The 21,967-nt window shown below is 39.2% G+C and overlaps 1 protein-coding gene across 7 annotated transcripts in view; it reads right to left on the bottom strand.

Moving 5' to 3' along the window:
* CTNNA2 (catenin alpha 2) overlaps positions 1 to 21,967 on the bottom strand; it is a 1,208,900-nt gene that overhangs the window by 362,545 nt on the left and 824,388 nt on the right. The window lies entirely within an intron of this gene.

Genomic DNA, 21,967 nt, shown 5'->3' with positions numbered 1-21,967 from the left:
GTCATGTTTGTCAGCCTTTAGGGTTCTAGGGAATGAAAAATGACCGGACTTTGGAATACAATACACTTCAATATGAGCCCCTGTTCTACCGAACAACAGCTGTGTGATGCAGAGCAAATGACTCAATCCCTATTAATCTAGAGATGGCTTAAAAATTCGACTTTCAAGGTGCTGGGAGGTTTAGTACTAATATATACAAAACATTTTGCACATGTTGAGCACACAGTGAGTGTTCAGTAAGTGTCATTACTATCATCAGTATTGTCACCATCAGTGTCATCGTCGTCATCATTACTTTTGGTACCAAGCATATCTATTACCAATGGAGTCCATTTTGACTATACACAGTGAATCTCCTTTACAATGTTATTTGCGATGGAATGAAATTCAGTCTATGGACCTCACTAGATGAATCATGTAAAGTAGTATATGTGACAGCAGTTTATAAGTTTTAAAGTCTGATGAAAACATAAGGTATCACGAGAGGGGGGATGACGGTAGTCTTTCGGACGTACCCAAAACAACCAAAAGATGCTTAAGTCATTTCTATCATTCTTTTTATTTCTATGCCTTCCCTGTCCTCTCCTTTTCTTTCTACTCAGTAAAATTTTCATGATGACACAACATCCATCTCAAGTTGTAAAGACAGCTATGAGGCTTTTCTTGATGCCCTCAGCTCACCATGGTCCTCCCTCTTACCATCAGAAGGTGTTAGAACAGTCATTGTCCTTAGCAATCAACTCTGGACTGTTCAGGACATCTCTTTTCATTGCTCATAACATTAATTTACTTACGTACCCATGTCTATATATTTTGTGTCCCGTTATATACTATTTATGGTCAGGGGACAACTAATTTGTATCAGTTCAATTCAGTTAGCTTCTAGGGACTGAAGATGAATCACAAAGAAGAAAACATAGCTCTCCTCTCAAAGGATTTACATACTAATACAATGGGTACAACGTCCACATATATAATGACAACCAAAGGTGGAACAGGATGAATACTATAACACAGGTGTAGCAAAGTCTTCCAATGATACAGCAAAAGGAAAGTGTTTCCTCAATTCAGGGAATGTGTGAGAAGTTTCATAGGGCTTGATGAAGAAGGTGGACTATACACTGTGTCTAGTTAGGTGGGTGGGATTTGACATGCAGAGTGGAAGAAAAGGGTCTCCCAGGAGCACAATCCATGATGTGCAAGAGCACGGAGGCAGGCAAGTGAAAGGGAAGCACTGGCTAAGCACACCAGCAAAATGCTCAACAGCATGTGACGATTTGATATTTTATAAGTAGCTACTTCATCACCAGGACAATCCAGAATCTAATTTTATTCCATTTCAATATGGAATGTATCCTATCTATAACAGGATGAGTTAGTGAGAAAACAACTCACCACTCTTATATCCTTCCCCTACACTCATCATACAAAGAACAGAGTCCAGACTAGTGTTTCCTAAGGCCCTCTGAGGAGAATATCATCTCATGGGGTTGGGGGGAAAGAAGAAAGTACTTGAAGGAGGTTGCTGGACATGCAGACTCCATAGGGGAATGGGTACTGAGGGCTCCTTAGGAGGCTGGGTCATGGCCACCAGTGGGTCTATCCACAGAAGAGACTTCAATAACCAAACACAGCATAAAGCAGCAATTCTGCCTGCATTCAAGGGACCATGTGGACATAGACAATGAGCAGGTAAGTGGAAATCAGGTGGCCTGAAGATCAGAGCACCATTCCTGAGAGTTCTGGACCAATATTGGGCCGCCTGGACCACTGCATAATCAAGATGGGTTGGCATGGTAAGAAAATCTTTGCGAAAATTGACAGTCAACTTCCCTGGTAAGAGGAAGCATCAAGTGAATTAGACGCAATTTTGAAAAGAAAAAATAAAAAGGCAAGTGAAATGTTTTTACCTTTGTTGTACAGGGAATTTTATACCCATTACAGTGACCATTATCATACAAGCCATGCCTGTCTAACAACATGTGAACAGCAGTGGCTGAAATGTTGCTGGTATTCTGTATCAATTCATATTTGAAGGCTCATCTGTCAGGAGACCATTTAATTCTACATCATACTTTGATTATCTGATGAACATCTCTGAAGGGACATTCATTTGCATTCCCACTGGGAGTCCTGGCTTCTCTGAGTTTTATCTGTTTATCCAGTGGGCTCACTGGGACAAAATAAAGGAACATTTTGGGAATAATGACTTGGTCCCCAGACTATGACCCTTGTACAAAGACCAGAAGCAAGATGACCATTCACCTCTCCATGGATCCCCTGGAAGAAAAGAGAAATCACCCTGAGGTAAGAATGTCAAGACACCCAGGCTTGATCTTAAAGTGTTAGTTGACTGTCATCAGGGATGGACACATTTGAGTATGACACTGACTTTTATTAAGACATTAAAATAATCCAGTGAGAATGTGGGTAGTCCCGCTGAATGTATAATGCTTCTTGCTGCCACTGCTGCTGAAGAAAGAGGGCAGAATCTCTTCCTTAGAGAATGAATGAGAATAAAAATTCAATAAGAGAGATACCAGTGTGGTAGATGCTACTGGCAATCTACTCAATTGCCATTCCCTACCTTCTTCATCCATGATGACAGTCTGCTGCCATGATAAAGGCTAAAAACATCATGGTCTGGTTTTGCCAGTTTCCATGAAGCCAGGTCATGGCTGACCAGCTGGATGGACATCTACTTGGAAACCACAGAGTAATATTTCACTTCCAGAAAAAAAAAAAAAGAAAGTGATGTCTAGAAGAAAGAGCCCCTCCTTTTTGGCCTACAGACAACCTTCTTGATTCTTGCAATGAACAAACACTAGGACTAAGTGAGATAGCAGAGCAGAAAATGGAAAGAGACTCCACTGTGCTCCACAGTCTAGCTGGTGGGATCCACCTCTAGACCTATTGCCATGTGGAGTAATAAACAACTATTATTCAACCATTGGAAAGTGAATTATCTACCTATGCAACCATAATCATCTTAACCAATATGACAAAAATTCTAGATGGAGTGGGACAGAGACAGGGATGTGTGGAAAGCTAAAAGGATGGGGCAAATGAATATCCAAGGAGAAAAGGAAAATGACATTTCCCTGGGGACAGGTTGGAATCCTGCCCTGCCTCTATTAGGAATTTGAGGAATTCTCAGAGATGATGCAAAAAAAAAAAAAAAACAAATGTGATTGAATGTCAGAGATCATGGGAGGGATGGAACTGATGGCTTCATAGTAGAGGAAAAACCCAGTAATGAAGAGAAAACTTCATTGAACCACATTCAGTGCTCTTCATTAAGAGCACTGAAGAGGAAACTGGTTTGAACCACTGTGTATCAAGATGGAGAGAGAAAAGGCCACCACTTCTGTCCTTTTTGGGCTCAGTCAAGGGAAGCAAAGGTTGGAAGAACTGCTCTGGATAGGGCTCAGAGCTGAAAACTACAAGCAAAATCTTGACAGTTGTTTATCTTACTCCTTTACTGACTACTTTAAAATTGACTGGCCTGGGAAAGTTGGGACTACTTCTGCCTTTGGAGTAGAGTGTTTTCTGGTGGTATTTTACCATCCAGAGTTAGGGCCCCTTATCCTCCAAAAAATTAGCTAGTAATTCCATTCAATTGTTAATTTACTATCCTCATCTTTTAAAACATGAAATCTTTATTAAGGCATTAAAATAATCCAGTGAGAACTTGGGTAGTCCTGCTAAATGTAGAATGCTTCTTGCTGCCACTGCTGCTGAAGAAAGAAGGCAGAATCTCTTCCACTTGGATTGCCATGAATGGGATCATTCTACTCACACTAATTGTTCATGGTCAAGGAAATTGAGATAATACAAGTCAAATACTTGGCATGATGCCTAGAATTAACCATTCAATAATTATGAGTGGTCAGCCACCTTTTATTTCCCTCCTCCTTCTCCCTCTCCTCCTATCCCCTTTCTTTCTTATCTCTTCCTTTCCTTACCCTTCTTTTGCCCTTCCATCTTCTATTCTTCCACTCCCTGTATGTTCAGCATATGCAGTAGCTGGAGAACTGCCCTTCTTCCTGCATGACTAGCTGTGCTTCCAGTTCTAAGAGAGCACAGGGGCACTCTTTCCAGCTTCTCTCAGCTGCATTAGGGTGAACCAGAAGCATATCCAACCTGTTATCATCTATTGTAACTCATGAGACATCTTCCCATTGAAATAATGCCAGAAAAATGGGTAAGTCCCTAGCCTATCAAACAATACTTAACTGAAAACTTAAACACGTTCAGGTTCTATCTCTGAGGTTCCATTTATTAATATGAGGTTACTCCCTTTTTATGTAGGTCTCACACACCAATACTATCTCACTATTTGTCCTTTGATTATTTTTTAAATTTATATTTTAAATTGACATGTAATAATTATACAGAAAGGTATTTCAATACATATATACAATTTGTAATGATCAAATCAGTGTAATTAGCATATCCATCACCTCAAACCAGCATTTCCTTAATATTATCAAATATCCAGGTAGTTTTCAAACATCTCTGATATTCTCTCCCCTCCCTGCACCCTGACCTTTAGTTTGTTTGAGTCAAAATCCAAACAGGGTTCATACTCTCATTGGTTGATAATGTCTTTTAAGTGTCTTTCAATCACCACTCATCTCTTTTTCTCCCCTCTTGCAATTTATTTGATGATTAAAACTAGTTATTTGTCCTAAAGAATTACCTATATCCTAAATTTTATTGATTTACATGACTTTTTAACTTGGTTTCTTTCTTTTTTTTTTTTTTTTTTTTTTGAGACGGAGTCTCGCTCTGTTGCCCAGGCTGGAGTGCAGTGGCGTGATCTCCGCTCACTGCAAGCTCTGCCTCCTGGGTTCGCACCATTCTCCTGCCTCAGCCTCCCGAGTAGCTGGGACTATAGGCGCCTGCCACAACGCCCGGCTAATTTTTTGTATTTTTAGTAGAGATAGGGTTTCACCGTGTTGGCCAGGATGGTCTCGATCTCCTGACCTCGTGATCCACCCACCTTGGCCTCCCAAAGTGCTGGGATTACAGGCGTAAGACACCGTGCCCGGCCTACATGACTTTTTAAATGTTACCCTCAATCTCCAAATTTCTGCCTTCTTTAATTTAATTCTTATAAAATTGCTTCCCTTTTAAAGAAAAATTGCAACTTGTCATTCCTTTGCTTATTACCTTGAGGATCCACTAGCCCATATTTTGCCTGATTTTGAGCAATATCTTCTCATTTTAATATCCATTATTTACCTATTACTTCTTTCTGAAAAAAAAAAAAAAAACTTGAACCATCTGGAGTGCCCTTTAAATCAGGTTTTAAAATGGGTACTGGTCTACTCATCTAGAGAAGCTTGCTCAGCTCTAAGATTGCAAGACATAACTAGTAAGCAACAGGTGATGTTTTGATTAACAATTGTGCCACATGACTACATTTTAAAAGTACATTTCTATTATTGATTAAACACATACATATTTACTATGAGATTATATATCTGAGATTTGCTTTAAAATAATAGGAGACAGGGAGCAGTGGTTTAGATGTAATAAGATTGCCCATGGTTGATATTATTGCAGCTGGATAATACCTATAGGAGAGCTCATTGTATTATTCTATCTACTTCTGCTTAAATTTGAAATTTTATACAATGAGAAGTAAATGTGAGTTGTACTATGTTACCAAAACTAAGTAATGAGACATTTCACTTGACAGGCCTACATTGTCATATTTTTTGCCAAGGGCCATCAAAAAATCATGTCTAAGGAACAATGTACTCACTTTTCTCATTCTACAAATCTGATTTGCCCAAGAAAAGTAAGTTTTAAACTTAAAAAAAAACAGCAAATAAATAACATTTAAATAATAGGGAAATGGTTTGAAGTGAATGAAAATATAACTCATGTAGAAGTGGTTCATAGGTTTTGGGATTTGTCTAAGCTGGCTTTCTTAAGACTCTAGTGTGGCAGAACCCATTGGCATTTCCCTGTGACCTATCACTAGCTGATAGAAGACTCCCAGAAGAAAAGTGATAGCAAGATCCACTGGATCACTTCCTAAGAAACAATTGCTAGCATCATTATGAAGGCTGCACTTAAATGCTTTTCCTACTACAATGCCGGATGAACATGCAGGTTCTATTATTCCAAAGTGAAAATTAAAAAAAAAAAAACTTTCTAAAAACCTATTATCTTCCAACTTTAAAATTACTTCTCTTTATTCCATTCAAATGTTGAAAATATAAGAGAATTTGCTGTTATATTACACTAACCATATATACTAGAGAATATTTTTAAAAATATATAGCCTTTATCAATAATAATTTTGTATTCATTTATTAGTATTATATTAAAGTAATTTCATTAATACTAATTTTTAAACTATAATCAACTATACAACTGCAAAATTCATAGTGTTGATTTGTTTCAATATATCTTTTCTGAAGTTGCATGAATTTAACACCACATATGCAAGTTCTCAAGTCAGTCCAGCTGAAGATAATGAAGGGAAAAAAAGTAAGAACCAGGGGCCCTAAATAGAGAGGGAATAAAGACAGATGCATACTGAAAGGAGGTGCTTTTCTATGAAGGCTTGGAGGACATAAGGAGAAATTGCCCTTTGACTATACCCACAGACACTAATGTACACTCCTTAGAAAACAACTTCTTAAAAGCATTTAATGACGTGTTTCAGTGATTAAATCCCTTATTCTCAAGTTCTCCCCCTTTAAAGCTAACTTGTGCATCCCAGATTAAACCCTCAGAAGCTGACCTTTTTATGAGCTCTAAGGACTTCACCTCCAGAAGTGAGTCACTTCTGCATGCCACAGGCTGAAGAGACTTAGTCTTTAAATTTCCAGTGCGCTCATAACCCTGGCCTAAGCCTTGACAATGCACCACCCTAACAACACGGATCCTGAGCAAGTATCCAGGGACATTTCTGAATATAATTTGTGTGTAATTAATCTCTGGTCACCCTGGGGATCTCAAATCCCTTCAGATCAATGAAACCAAGAGGCAGCATTTTAGCTAATAGCCAATAGCATTTTACGGCTCTCTTGAGAAGGCAGAGAGAAATGATGGCGTTTCCCTGCAGCATTTCAAAAATAGACCAAGGGGGAAAACCAACTCACCAAAGGAAATAATATTTTGTGTTCACTGAATGCCTTTCAGAAATACAGTAGTCTCTCCCTTATTGGCAGGAGTATATTCTAAGACCCCCAGTGGATGCCCGAAACAATGGATAGTGTCAAACCCTATAGGCACCATGTTTTTTTTTCCTATACAGTAACAGGCAGGGAGCATATACAATGTGGATATGCTGGTCAAAAGGGTAACTTATGTCTCAGACAGGACTGAGCAGGACAGTGCAAGATGTCATCATATTCCTCAGAATAGCATACAATTTAAAACTTATGAGTTGTTTATTTCTGGAATTTTCCATGTAACATTTTTGGACCACCCTTGACTGTGGGTAACAGAAACCGCAGAAAGCAAAGCCTTGGATAAGGGTGGAATATTATCTGAGAGTCCTTTGCAAATCTATATCAGGGGTAAAAAATAAAAGGTGTATAAGATCAGTACAAGATTATACAAGGTCGAAGGTTAGCCATCTCACCCATAAGCTGAGTGCCACGGGGCTGAAATATTTTATTGAAATGTACCATTCTCTAAAGGGCTTAAATCAAGGGTAGGTGCCTATGTTTTTGTTGCATTACCTACCTAAGGCTCCGGAATTCAAGTTGATATGTATAGACCCACTTATGGGTTGACATCCTCAGGGAAGTGGGTCAACAGTCAGCAGAAGGCAGCAGTTGGCAAAGCTTGAAACTGGAGGCAAAAACCTGGGTACATCCCCAGTGCTGTCTCTAACACAGGTGGGTACCTCTGAGCAATGAGAATCTTCTGGTATTTCTCAAATCCTGGAGTATGTGCTGGTGCCGATAATAATAATTCATTATTTGTTTTGTACTTTACAAAGTGCTGCAACCAGCACACAAGATCCTATTTGATCAGCTCAGCAAAGGGGTAAAGGGACAAAAGGAAAACAAATATTACTTGAAGTCATACAAGGACAGAAGCCTTGACCTTAGCATGTATTGAGCTTTATGTCATTTACTTCTTACAACAGCACTGTTAGGTGAATATTGTTGGATTGAAGAGAAAACTGAAACTCACAGAGGGTGAGTAAATGCACAACATCCCATAGCTAATGCTGTTCTTCCTATTCCAAATTTAACCAATACTGTCATTTTAGAGGAGGTATAAATACAAAAAAAAGCCTGATTCCCACCTTAGGGTGAGACAATCACCTATTTTTATCAGGAAATCTCCCAGGAGTCCAGGCCATGACATAGAAATCTCCATGCATTGACCATTGTCTCTCATTCGGGCAAGGAACATTTCAAGGCTCTCTATGTAACACCATGCAGGGATCATGAAAAGTCCTCTGCCACAGAAATTGTCTCTATTGATACAATCTTTTTTGTGATCAGTATTTCATTCTGCCCATTGGTGGGTGCCATCAAAGCAATAAGCTGAGAGCTGAAGAGCCAGGACAGAAAATGAGTAAGCTTTAAAAGGGAAAAAATAAATAGTATAATATTGTATAATTGTACAATATCACAATTGGAAGATGCCTTTGAAATCAACAAAACTAATGCCCTCGTTAAACAGATGTAAAAGAAAAATGGTTTTTCTATGATCACTTGGAAAATCGTAGCAGCAGCACTACACACTGTGTCCAGGCCAGTACCAATCCTGGAGAAGACACTCAACATGTCTTTGCACCATGAAAGAAATATAACTCTCTAAAACTAGTCTAGTGGCCCTTCTCTCTATTATATCACCAGAGCCTGAAGTGCTGGAAAGGTGGGCTGGCCAGAGCTGCAGGCCCTCCTCCAGTTCTCTAGCCCAGATGGCATGAGGCTATCAAGGTCTCTTGCCTCAGGAATGTTTCTCCAGGCTGGCCCTCCTAGTTTCCCTTCATTATTCTGTCTTCTTCATTTCTTCACTTCTCTCTATCTCTCTGTTTCACACACACACACACACACACACACACACACACACACACACACACACAAGTAAAAGTCCCTGTACCAGGGAACAAAACCAAATTCAATCTCCAATAGAAAATCCATTCTCCACTGGCAATTTTTTTTTAAGAGACAGAGTCTCACTTTGTCACCCAGGCTAGAGTGCAGCGGTGCAATGGCTCACTGCAGCCTTAACCCCCTGGGTTCAAGTGATCCTCCTGCCTCAGCTTTCCAAGTAGCTAGAACCACAGGTGTGCCCAACTGATATATATATTTTTTAATTTTTAGTAGAGATGGGGTCTCACTATACTACTCAGGCTAGTCATGAAAACTAGCACCTTTAAAATACCATTTTAGAAAGAGAATTTTAGTCTGAAGCAGACTGCCAGATGAGCCATGCCATTCTTTCTCTCTCCTTTAATCCACAACCTTTGGAGTTGCTGCCCCACAGCAACTCTAGACTTTCTTTCACCATTAGGATGGTAGTAAATTTGACACAAATGGGTACTTGGAAAACACTTGTGCAGCAGGATATGCCTTCTGGCTGCTCCTGGGAATCCTGACCCCCACCATGTGAACTAGCCCAGGCTGACTGGATGATGACAAGAACACCTGTCTGGAATCACAGATGTGGCCAATCAACCACCAGACCATGGGTGAGAACTTCAACCACCAGTAGGTGGCAAACACATGAAAGAGCCCACCCAAGATCAGCAGAACTCTCCAGCTGAGCCTAGCTCAAGTTGCCAGCACATAGAATCATGAGTTATTTTAATTTTAAGATATTAAAGTTTGGGAGCTTTTTGTTATTTTATTATTTTTTATAGCTAAATCTAACAGACACAGTCCATTAATAATACATCATATACATCAAATATTTACTATATTTGGGGTACTATCTTAAGTGCTTTGCCTACATTACTTCATACAATTTTTACCATACTCTATGAGGGAATTATTAATATCCCTACTTCATAGAAGAGGAAACTGAGGTTCAAAGTGGTTAATTAATGTATACACCTGGACAATGGCAGGTGTCAAATCACAATCTCTCTGATGTTACAAAACACACTTTCAACCACTACCCAATCCAGAAAGACAAAATCAATGAATGGGTAACTCAGAACAACATGGACTGAAGGATGGGGGCAAGAATTAGGGTGGCTTAACCCGGAGAAAGTAGACACTCAGAGGCCATGAAATAAACTGTCACTCTTCTAGTAACTGTTTCATGAAGGGCAGAACAGGGCTCTGAGGACAAATTACCAGAAGGTTGACTTGGTTGATGACAAAGAAGAACCTTCTAGCAGAAGGAGCGATGAAGAATAGAACAGGTCTACTCAAGGGAAAAAGAATTCCCTATAACCAAATATTCAAGCAAGGAAATATAAACCATCCATGAATACCATAAACTTATTCCTGTCTCACATTTTCTCATTTTGTTCCTCTCACCAAGAAGGTCCCTATTTTCTCCTTTTAGGATCCAGTTTCTACACATGCTTCAAGGTTTGGTTGAAGTCTTTTTTTTTTTTTTCAGAAATCCTTCCCTGAGCCTCTCCTTCCCCACTGAGCTCTTTTTCCCTGAACTTCTACTGACAATGTTCACTCCCTGCTACCTCTCAATTCATGGTGAGATTCATAGGTAGCTTCAGGATGGTGGCCAGTCATAGAAAGAGCAATCAAGCAATCAGAGGATTAAAACTTTGGGCCAGCCCAACCTTCAGGAAGGGAAGAGGGACTAGAGATTAGGACTTAATGAATCCCGCCTATGTAATGAGACCTCAGTAAAAACTCTGAACTCAAGGATCTGTGGTGCTTCCTGACTGACAAACACATTGATCTGCTGAAAGAGTGATGTGGCCAGATTCTGCAGTGAGAATACAGAGAAGCTTTGCACCTCCATCCCTCCCTGACCTTGTCCTATACAGTTTCCCCATTTGGTTGTTCCTGAGGCATCCCTTTTATAAGGAATCTATAATCTTAAATTTAGCTTTTTCTGTGAATTCTGTGAATTATTCTAGTAAGTTTTTGAATCAAAGAAGCTGTCAGAACCTCCAAATTTTTCTTCAGTTTGTCAGAAGCTTGGGTGGCCCTGAGACCTACAACTGTCCCCTCTAGAGAGGTGTCTAAAGTAGCAATAGTCTTGTAAAGGACTTTGTCTTCAACCTGTGCGGTCTGGGCTAACTTTGTGATGTGGTTTGGATATTTGTCCCCTCTAAATCTCATGTTGAAATTTGATCCCCAATTTTGGAGGCCGGGCCAAGTTGGGGGTGTTTGGGTCATGGGGTGGATCGCTTATGAATGGGTTGGTGCCATTCTCACGGAATTGAGTGAGTCCTCATTCTTAGTTCCTGTCAGATCTGGTTGTTAAAAAGAGTCTGGCACGTCCCTCCTCCTCATCCTCATCCTCCTTCTCCTCCTCTCTTTCTCTCATTTCCTTCTCTTTGCCATGTGATGCCTTCTCTCCTTCATCTTCTGCTGTTAGTGAAAGTACCTTGAAGCCTTCATCAGAAGCAGGTGCTGGCACCATGCTTCTTATAGAGTCTGCAGAATCATAAGCCAAATAAACCTCTTTTCTTTATATATTCCCCAGCCTCAGGTATTTCCTTTATAGCAACGCACATGGTCAAAGATACTCCAGGTAGTGTCAGAACTGGGTTACAATCCATACTATTGAGGTAAAGATGAAGCAGCTTGAAATTTGTATCCAGCTGCGCAGAAATGCAAGTGGCTTGAGGACAAACACCCAAAACTTACGTCTGGCATCTGAAGTGGGGACACTCTTGTGAAGGACTTTGCTTTTATTCTGTGGGATGTGTGCTAACTTCAGGTAGTTAGTTTCAGAACTACTCAATAGTTCTGAGTTGTGGAATATCCAGTTCATATGGAATGACTGATGTCAGAACCTAAAACCAAATAATCAAGCATTTATTGAATTCAGACTATCTCTTCCTGTATCAGAAAAATAATTCCAACAAGTTGTATTAAATATATATGCACTTAGAGTAGCTTTCTTTAAATTCCCAACATTAATTGCCTAAATTATTTCCCTCCATTATAAAGTTGGTATTTAGCATCCCAAAGGATATCATTGATAGGAATAAAAAAATCTCCTAATGAAATTCACAAGGAAAATATTATGACATATAACTTAAAGTATCAGTTATTAATTTTAAAAAAGAGAGAAAATAATGTCATTACTTAAGTAAATTCTGATATTTTTACAACATGCCATAATATATACCATGCATTTTCTTTAAGCAATTAGTTTTGCTTGAGTGCTAAACTACAATTTAGATTTTTTTTCCCTTTGGAAGTTTACACATATTTATTCTCTCTCTCTCTCTCTGAAAAATTCTTGTTAAGAGTGACAGAATAATATTCTCTGTAATTTCCTGAGATAATGTTACTGGGGTAAATGAAGTGTCAGGTTCCACACTAATTCATCACTTATTAATTAACAATATCAACAACTCCTTTTTCATTAGTGATAACACATTTTACTGACTACCAGAAGGATTCTTTATTACAAAACTTATCTCAAAGGCTCTTTCCTGTTATCTACTGCAATAATAAAAAAATCATCATTCAATCATCATTTTAATGACTGATCATTTTTCCTCTCACTAAAATTAAATCATAAAAGCCATTTAATTAAATCAAATGGTAATTGAATGACTTTAATCATGCAAAGAATTAAAATGAAGAATGCTTTTTCTCAAAGCCTGACAACATGTAATGACATGGTTTGACCAATGTGGGAGATCCTGAGAGTAAGCAGGTTGATGATTGTCTTGCCTTTTGGTATGATCAACAAAAGAACTACTGTTAGACATTTTGCTCTCTCTAGTTTTGGAACAGGGTTCAACTAACACATCTTCATGTGACCAAGAGGTCATAGGGGTTTGACTTAAGGGAGGTTATTATGAAGAACAAAGAAAAACAAAACCAGTGTCTCCAGAGAACTACAGGTAAAGGAGCAATAATAAATTTCTCTGAACTTTCCAAACTAAATTATCTAATGTGACTTAATAATCATCTAATTATTACATACCTTCTATATGCTATAATTGATGGTAGAGATACACAAATGCTCTCTCTATCTTCTGAGGGTGACAGCTATGTCAACAAATCATTATAGTATCATAAGGTCAGTTGCAACAAAAGTATGTGCAAGGCATTATGAAATCCTAGAAGAGGGACCAGTAAATGACTTCAAGAGAAATGAAGAAAATTCTCCAAAGAGCTGACATGTGAGTTGAGTTTTGAGAGCTGGGAACTTCTCCAGGCAATGGAGGTGATTCTAGAGAGTGGGAAAAAACAAGAACGATATGAAAATGTGCAGAAGCTCAGTGTAGCTAGCCTGTAGAAAGGACTGAAGGAAAACAAGGATGGGAAAACGGGGTGGTGGAGTTTATCCCCAGTAGGGAAAAATGCTAATTGAGAAGCTAGACAATAATACGGCTTGATTAGTTCTTTAGGAAGATATTTCTGGAAGCAATGTTATAAGGGTCTTCGAATTGAGACTACAGCATAGAGCAGAAGAGAAGAATAGAAGCAGAAAAGAGTGGCGGAAACATCAGTTGTCATAATACACTGTGTATATGATCCCCACAGCCGAGAGCAAACTGGGCTTTTAATTATCTTAATGTCTTCCCAGATCCTGGGAATAATGTGGGAGCTCCAGCATGAAGACTAATGCTATGCGGAGTATTACTTTTGTAGCGAGATGATAAACAAATACTTCTAGAGTCTGATTTTGCAAAAGGACAGTCTCTGGCTGAATTATAAAGCATCCCCAATACTTCTTCAGACAACCAAAGGCCTCATAATGACCTGCCTATCCAACTGTTCCCTATTGTCTTGGCCTTTTTCATCTCCTGCTACCACACTCTGAATATTCTGCAAAATGTGACCCTGCCATTACAGCTACCCTGTCCTATGTCCATTCTTTTAAGACTGCTATTTCCAAATAAGTGTCTAACTCCAAAAGCAATTTGTTTAAAAACTGTTACTGATGTATTCATTCAACAAATATTTATGGAGCACTTTCCATGTGCCAGGCACTAAACACTGGGATACAGTAATAACCAGAATAAGCAGGAGCCACAACACGTCTAGCATCTCCACAGAGCTTTCATTCTAGTGGGAAGAGATACGCAATAACAAGATAAACGGGGAAAAGGTAGAGTGTTGACAAAGACACATGCCAGGCAGAAGAAAGGTAGTATAAGAAACAGGGAGTAGAGGTGGACTGCAATTGCTGAGGTTGAGACATCTGAATGGAACTTTGAAGGAACCAAAGAAGCAAAGCAAACAGATACCTGCTGCAAGCAGAGGAGACTATTGCAAAGCCCCTGAGGCAGGAGTGTGTCTGTGATACAGTGAGAGATTTGCAAGGAGGCCAGTGTGGCAGGAGAAGGGTGATGGGGAGGCACTGCAGGAGATAAACTCAGAGAAGCAGAATGGAGGGGAGTGGAGCTGGCCTTACAGGTCATTGCTAGGGCTTGACCTGAGTGAAATAGCAGTCATTTAAGGGCTTTAAGTGACATCTCAGATTTAGATTTAAACATGATCAATCAAGATGCTATGTGGGGAGTAAACTGAAAGGGCAATGGTGAAAATGGAGAGAGACTGAGGCTACTTCGATACTTCAGGTGAGAAATGATGGTGTCCTGGACCAGCTTGTTAGCAAAGGATGTGGTAGGAAATGGACAGATTCAGCTTATATTTTGAAGGTAGAGCTGACAACATTTATTGTTGGATTGGATTTGCAATGTAAGAAAAATTGATTCCATGATTTTTGGCTTGAGTAACCAAAAGGGTAAAGTTGTCAAGTTTCAACCTTCTTTTCCCCTCTCCACCCACTCCAAGATTTATGGTTAAAATTTAAAAATAAAAATAAAATAAAATAAAACAGTGATTGCATTTTGATCCTACTGCTTTCCTCCTTCCTTCTCTCCTTCTGCCAGGCGTGTGAGTACAGGGAACAAATGCCACCTATATGTTCTAAATTTAGGTACAACAGAAAGGCTTTCCCAACAGAAGAATCTTTATAAACTACCTTTCACGCACGCCCAAAGTTCTACCAACAGAGATTCACTTGGGGGATCAAAGAAGAGTTTGGTCTTTCAGATTTTCTAATTAAAGTTATGCCTTCAGAAAGATAAACTTTGACCCTATTTTTTCAAGCAACTATCTTGGCAAAATAGTTGTCTCGTAGCTTGGGTTGCTAGATTTAATAAACACAAATACAGAATGACCAGTTTCAGATAAAAGATACATTATTTTTAGCATAAGTCTCAAATATTGCATGGGACATACTTATACTAAAATACAATGGTTGTTTATCTGAAATTAAAATTTAACTAGGGGTCCTGTATTTTTTCTGACAGCTCTATTTGTAGGTGAAAATATATGGAGTTGTTCTCAGCTATGCTAGGGATGAAGAAGGGGCATAAAAAAGTAGGGGAGAAGAGAGAGAACATAGTTTTCCTCGTTTCCCTCTTTTCCCTGGGTCTGACTGCTAATCTGAGGGTTCTTTAGAGCCAATGGTTCTAAACTGAAATGTGCAAACATCACTGATGGTCCTTAGAGGAAATAAACATAGAAAGATTTAAATAAAACTTTCAGCCTTTGGAAATCACATTTTGAAAATGTAGCCAACTCTGTAATTAAGTTCCAAATTATTTGGTATAGTCAGTTTGGCTAACAGATGGAATGGTATTTTTGGTCCTCCTTCATCCCCGGAGTGAGTTTCCAGAAATCCTACATGGGGCATTTCTAGATTATTGCCTGAGTGACAGTTACAAGTGTCTAATAATTTACTAGAATCAATGGATTTCTTTAAACGAATTTAGTGAACTGTTATTTATGTAGATATGAATAATACATTTATAAGGGGAAAAGAAGCAGTTGAAAAATACTTCCTAAAATGATGTATTGCAGTAATCATAAGTAATTATACAGCCACATACTACTTGCTGATAGGATTTAAGAAGCTCTGTTTCAAAAATGTTTCCTCCTGTGGTCCACTGTGATTCATATTCCAGTGGAATCCAACCTAACAGGGGTGGCCTTCTACCCACAAGGCAGAGAGCACTCACTAAAAGACTCTCCTATGGATCAGTCTGATATGAAACATTGGCCAGATGAAATCCTCTAAGGCTTTAAGTTGTCTTGTTTTAATATGATCCTTATATGGAATTTTCTCCCAGATGTATTTTTAGTGTTTACCATATATGTCTGTGTTATTTATCACTTGAGGCAGCCCTCTAAAGTAATTCTTATATCCACTTTGATGAAAAAGTACAGTAAGACTGAGGATAGGCCGGGCGCGGTGGCTCACACCTGTAATCCCAGCACTTGGGGAGGCCGAGGAGGGTGGATCACGAGGTCAGGAGATCGAGACCATCCTGGCTAACACGGTGAAACACCGTATCTACTAAAAATACAAAAAATTAGCTGGGCATGATGGCGGGCTCCTGTAGTCCCAGCTACTTGGGAGGCTGAGGCAGGAGAATGGCATGAACCTGGGAGGTGGAGCTTGCAGTGAGCCGAGATCGCGCCACTGCACTCCAGCCTGAGCTAAAGAGTGAGACTCCATCTAAAAAAAAAAGAAAAAAAAAAAAGACTGAGGATAAAGAAGCTTGGTCAACGTGGTATAATTTGAGACTGGAAGATCCTTCTTCTTACCCACCATATTATGTTAACGGAGCTAGCCAACTGGGGACATTCCCCACTCTCAGTGTAAACATACACATACATACCCCAACCTCACATCACTATCAACACCAGTACGTATGTTACAAATATATTTCTCGGTCTTATATGACCCGAGGGGGGATAGAGACTCTCTTTATTGCTGTCAGATATAAACTTATTTTTCCTAGATTTGTGTCTTGGCACCACACTGAAACTTTCTGTCATTTCACTAACAGCAAAATAGTCCACATCTGCTAGAGGGGCGTCTCACATTACAGGATTGGGATTGAGAAATTGCAGGTCAAACTGATCTTGTGTTTTCTTGGGGGTGGGGACCTTATATGATCAAAGATAACTTTTCTTGGCAGTAGCTGCCAATTGTGTTTCTTTGCCATCCACTTACCCATTCACACTTACTCTCAAATTGCCAGTCCCATAAACAATCATCTGAATATACCAGGGTGGATAGCATTTAATTATTAAATATTTTAATAAGCAGAATGAATTGTTATTGTAAATAACCCCACCAAACTTTGTTCAATTTATTTATTTTATTTATTTTTTATTGTTATTATACTTTAGGCTTTAGGGTACATGTGCACAATGTGCAGGTTTGTTACATATGTATCCACGTGCCATGTTGGTGTGCTGCACCCATTAACTCGTCATTTAGCATTAGGTATATCTCCTAATGCTGTCCCTCCCCCCTCCCCCCACCCCACAATACTCCCCGGAGTGTGATGTTCCCCTTCCTGTGTCCATGAGTTCTCATTGTTCAGTTCCCACCTATGAGTGAGAACATGCGGTGTTTGGTTTTTTGTCCTTGCGATAGTTTACTGAGAATGATGTTTTCCAGTTTCATCCATGTCCCTACAAAGGACATGAACTCATCATTTTTTATGGCTGCATAGTATTCCATGGTGTATATGTGCCACATTTTCTTAATCCAGTCTATCGTTGTTGGACATTTGGGTTGGTTCCAAGTCTTTGCTATTGTGAATAGTGCCGCAATAAACATACGTGTGCATGTGTCTTTATAGCAGCATGATTTATAGTCCTTTGGGTATATACCCAGTAATGGGATGGCTGGGTCAAATGGTATTTCTAGTTCTAGATCCCTGAGGAATCACCACACTGACTTCCACAATGGTTGAACTAGTTTACAGTCCCACCAACAGTGTAAAAGTGTTCCTATTTCTCCACATCCTCTCCAGCACCTGTTGTTTCCTGACTTTGTAATGAGGGCCATTCTAACTGGTGTGAGATGGTATCTCACTGTGGTTTTGATTTGCATTTCTCTGATGGCCAGTGATGATGAGCATTTTTTCATGTGTTTTTTGGCTGCATAAATGTCTTCTTTTGAGAAGTGTCTGTTCATGTCCTTCACCCACTTTTTGATGGGGTTGTTTGTTTTTTTCTTGTTGATTTGTTTGAGTTCATTGTAGATTCTGGATATCAGCCCTTTGTCAGATGAGTAGGTTGCAAAAATTTTCTCCCATTCTGTAGGTTGCCTGTTCACTCTGATGGTAGTTTCTTTTGCTGTGCAGAAGCTCTTTAGTTTAATGAGATCCCATTTGTCAATTTTGGCTTTTGTTGCCATTGCTTTTGGTGTTTTAGACATGAAGTCCTTGCCCACGCTTATGTTCAATTTATTATAAATTATATTTTCTTTAAAAATCTTCTTCTGAAGTCTCAAACATGTTTACCTGATGGGTTTTGAATTGCCTAAGACTGGCATTACTGAGTTGAAAATCATATCACTCAAAAAATTACAGTACTACCTCTGGTATGCCAATTTTTGTCAGACTCAGAAACAGTGATTTGAAGAGACTGTCATACAGTCAGAACACAAACCATAAAGGGCTCTATGAAGACATCAGGTAAACTTTCACTGAATTGTGTCTAAAAATTTTTCTTCTTATGTAACAAACTTGCACATTTGCACATGTACCCTAAAATTTAAAGTATAATAATAATAAAATAAAAAAAATTTCTTCCTTAAATTAAGACTGTGGTTTGGGTTTGAACCAGTTATTTTGAATGCTGTAGGTCCATAATCTATTACACTTAAGACAATGAGTTCCCTGCCGAGTAAAAGCAATGGTTAAGCTCTGCACCCCATCAGTGGCAAAGAAAGCCTTTTAATACATCAAGAAACCTCTAAGGCTTGTCTTTTCCATCTTCATAGGCTGTTTTTAAGTTAAAAAATATTGGAAAGAAATTGGGAAAAAAATCCCTAAAAATATAGAGGATTTAGTACAGTTTGGGCTGAGCAAAGAAAATGGAGGAATCACAAACTCAGGTACCCACAGTGGCCAAGCAGGAAGCATAAATGAGTGCATAGGGCAAAGTATATCATTATGGAATGGGGGAGCCTGTGGCTAAGGGACAACATCTTTCTCATTTGAATGAATTCACCTTCATATGTAAATACAAATTATATTAGCCAAATAAACATACCTGGATTTGGCCTGCTCACAGTCAGTTTTACAACTCCTGGTTTATGGCGCTGATTATAGCCTCTTGTTTACAGCCCGTTTTATTAGGTGACGACTCCTGCTAGGTTGGCCAGAGCTGCTTAGGTTGCTGGCAGCTTTTCTCAAATGGTGCTCATAGCACTTTAAGAAAAAGCTAGAGGTGTTTCTATTTCAACTCAATATAAAAAATAATTCATAAATAACACAGTTATTTAGTTTTCAAATGTTTTAATTGTAATATATTAGTATTAAGAAAATGAGTGGGAAGACTACTCATATTTGCCATATTATCTGATGGAAAATAGTACTCAAAATTTTCCGTTTTAAGTAGAAGGACCACTTAATAGCATTCAGATTGTATAGTTCTTATACATAAACATGTTTCTGATATTGAAAAAAAATTCATAGTTGAATCTGCTGGGCTTGGGATTGATAGAAACATGTAACAGCATTTTTTTTCTGAATGATTTAGCACAACACTAACACTTTCTTCAGGAATATCTAAATTGCAAGAGCACTGATGAATTAAAATTAAGGTATCCTTTTGTATCAGTCTGTTCTCACACTGCTGTAAGGATATACCTGAGACTGGGTAACTTATAAAGTAAAGGGGTTTAATTGACTCAACTTCTGAAGGGCTGGGGAGGCCTCAAGATACTTATGATCATGGTGGAAGGGGAAGCAAATATGTCCTTCTTCACAAGGCATCAGGAGAGAGAAGAATGAGAGCTGAGCAAAGGGGGAAGCCCCTTATAAAACCATCAGATCTTGTGAGCACTTACTATCATGAGACTAGCATGGGGGAAACCACCTCTATGATGCAATTACCTCCCACTAGGCCCCTTCCACCACAACGTGGGGATTATGGGAACTACCATTCAAGATGAGATTTGGGTGGGAACACAGCCAAACCATATCACCTTTTAATATAAAAATTCAAGTTGTAACACAACAAATGGGATGATACAATTTGTTAAGCCTTGACTTTATGTTATGGTCATGAAAACTTGCTTGCTTTCTTGAGCAGACAGCTATTTCTTTGACTACTGCATTGAAATACGTAGATCTCTTCTCACTTCCATGCACTTTGCTACTTTTAAGACGTTTTTGAAAAGTCATCATTTTCAGAAAAGGGTTGCAGGAGAGTATGGAGCCCCCAGCACTTCCAGTATCCTGACTGATTCTGGGTGTGTTTATCAGTTTCTGGCCTTGGACTATATAGTGGTCACCTGTTTCTATAAAATCCTTGGAAAAAATGAATTTTTCCTTTTATTGCAATATTGTGGTCTCCTCAGAGTTGTCATATGTATCCCATACCAATGATTCAGAGTACAGTAAATACACCTAATAGGACTGAACTAAATTAAATCTTTCTTTGATGATTTATAAGGCAGCTTGAGATTATTCTTGCGGGATATAAATTTTCATTATGTAGGAGCTGAGGTAGTAAAGTTATGTGTAAGAAAGACTAAATGTTGTCTGAGATTTATCTTTCAAGAATTTCTGATCTCAGTTTTCTTGTCATTTGTCTCCAAATGAAAAATGTGGGCTCTAATTAGAGGGTTACTCCTAAATGAAAACCAACAAGGAAAACTAAAAAGAATGTGGTCTGTGAACTTGGGCAATCATTTCACTTCTCTGTAATATGGTTTTGTCACCTGTAAGATAGAGATGTCCTGTGGATAGCGAATGAAATAAAAATAGATGTAGGACAGGTTTGCAAATTTCAAAACACTACAAAAGGAAGCAGAGACCTCTTTAGGTCTGATAGCATTCTACACCCGTCCAGCCGGTACCCACCCCCTTTCTATTCTTGGGTTATAATTTTGCTTTAAAATAGTGCCAGCCTGTGCTTGCATCTGGGGTCCAGGGCTATGAGCACAGCCATGTCTGGCATGAGCACAACCTTTAGGGCAGCAGCTGCCATTCCAACTCTCAGCCCAGTGGAAGTTTCCAGAAAAGCAAGAGCTGAACTCTGTGGGCTTACAGCCCCTGCATAGCCCCTGGCCTACTTCCTGTTTACCAGAGCAGACTGCAGCCACTTCCAAGTATAAACTCAGTTCCATATCTACCTAGTTTTCTTAAGACGCCTCTAGGGCAGTAGCTGGGAAGCAGAAAGGAAGACATCTTTAGGATTAAGGCAGCCTCCTTTGGTAAATTCCTTCTGGTCACAAAAGGAAACATAGGAACACTCTTGCCCTTCCTCCTACTCCCCTTAGACTCTCATCCTCACTGAAAAATCCACTAACACAGCCTCTGTCCATTCATCTGAGAACATTGTCAGCTCACTCTTTGGCTCCAGTCACGTAGATTGCATGTATTCATTCTACAGATGTCTCCTCAAATATGCTTTCCTCCAGAAAAACTTTTCCAGGTCCCCAGACCAGCCCAGGAACCCTTTTTTATGTTCTCATTGCAGTGAATCTTCTCCTTCCCAGCATGTATTGTCATTTGTAGTTATGCATCCAGGTGGCAATTTCATTCCATCTGTTTCCCTCCTAGACTGGAAGCTCCATGATGGCAGGGGAAGAATGTTTGCCTCAACACTATAGTCCTGGATCCCAGGAATGCATGGATAGAAGAAAATCCAATTAGGCTATTGGTGAGCAGTGCATCAGGTACTGGGTCCAAGATTTTGCTGTCAGCAAATGCCAGTCTTATTCCCAACTCTCTCTTTCTCAGCCCTTTCCTTTTCATTTTCATTTCTCTTATTACTTTCCACCATGCTATATCTATTCTATTCTCTGAATGCTGTTCATA

This window comes from Nomascus leucogenys, chromosome 14 (genome assembly GCF_006542625.1).
Source record: "Nomascus leucogenys isolate Asia chromosome 14, Asia_NLE_v1, whole genome shotgun sequence".
In the NCBI taxonomy this organism is placed as follows: Eukaryota; Metazoa; Chordata; class Mammalia; order Primates; family Hylobatidae; genus Nomascus; species Nomascus leucogenys.
The sequence above is the reverse complement of the archived record's forward strand: the minus strand, read 5'-3'. Positions and strand labels throughout refer to the sequence as shown.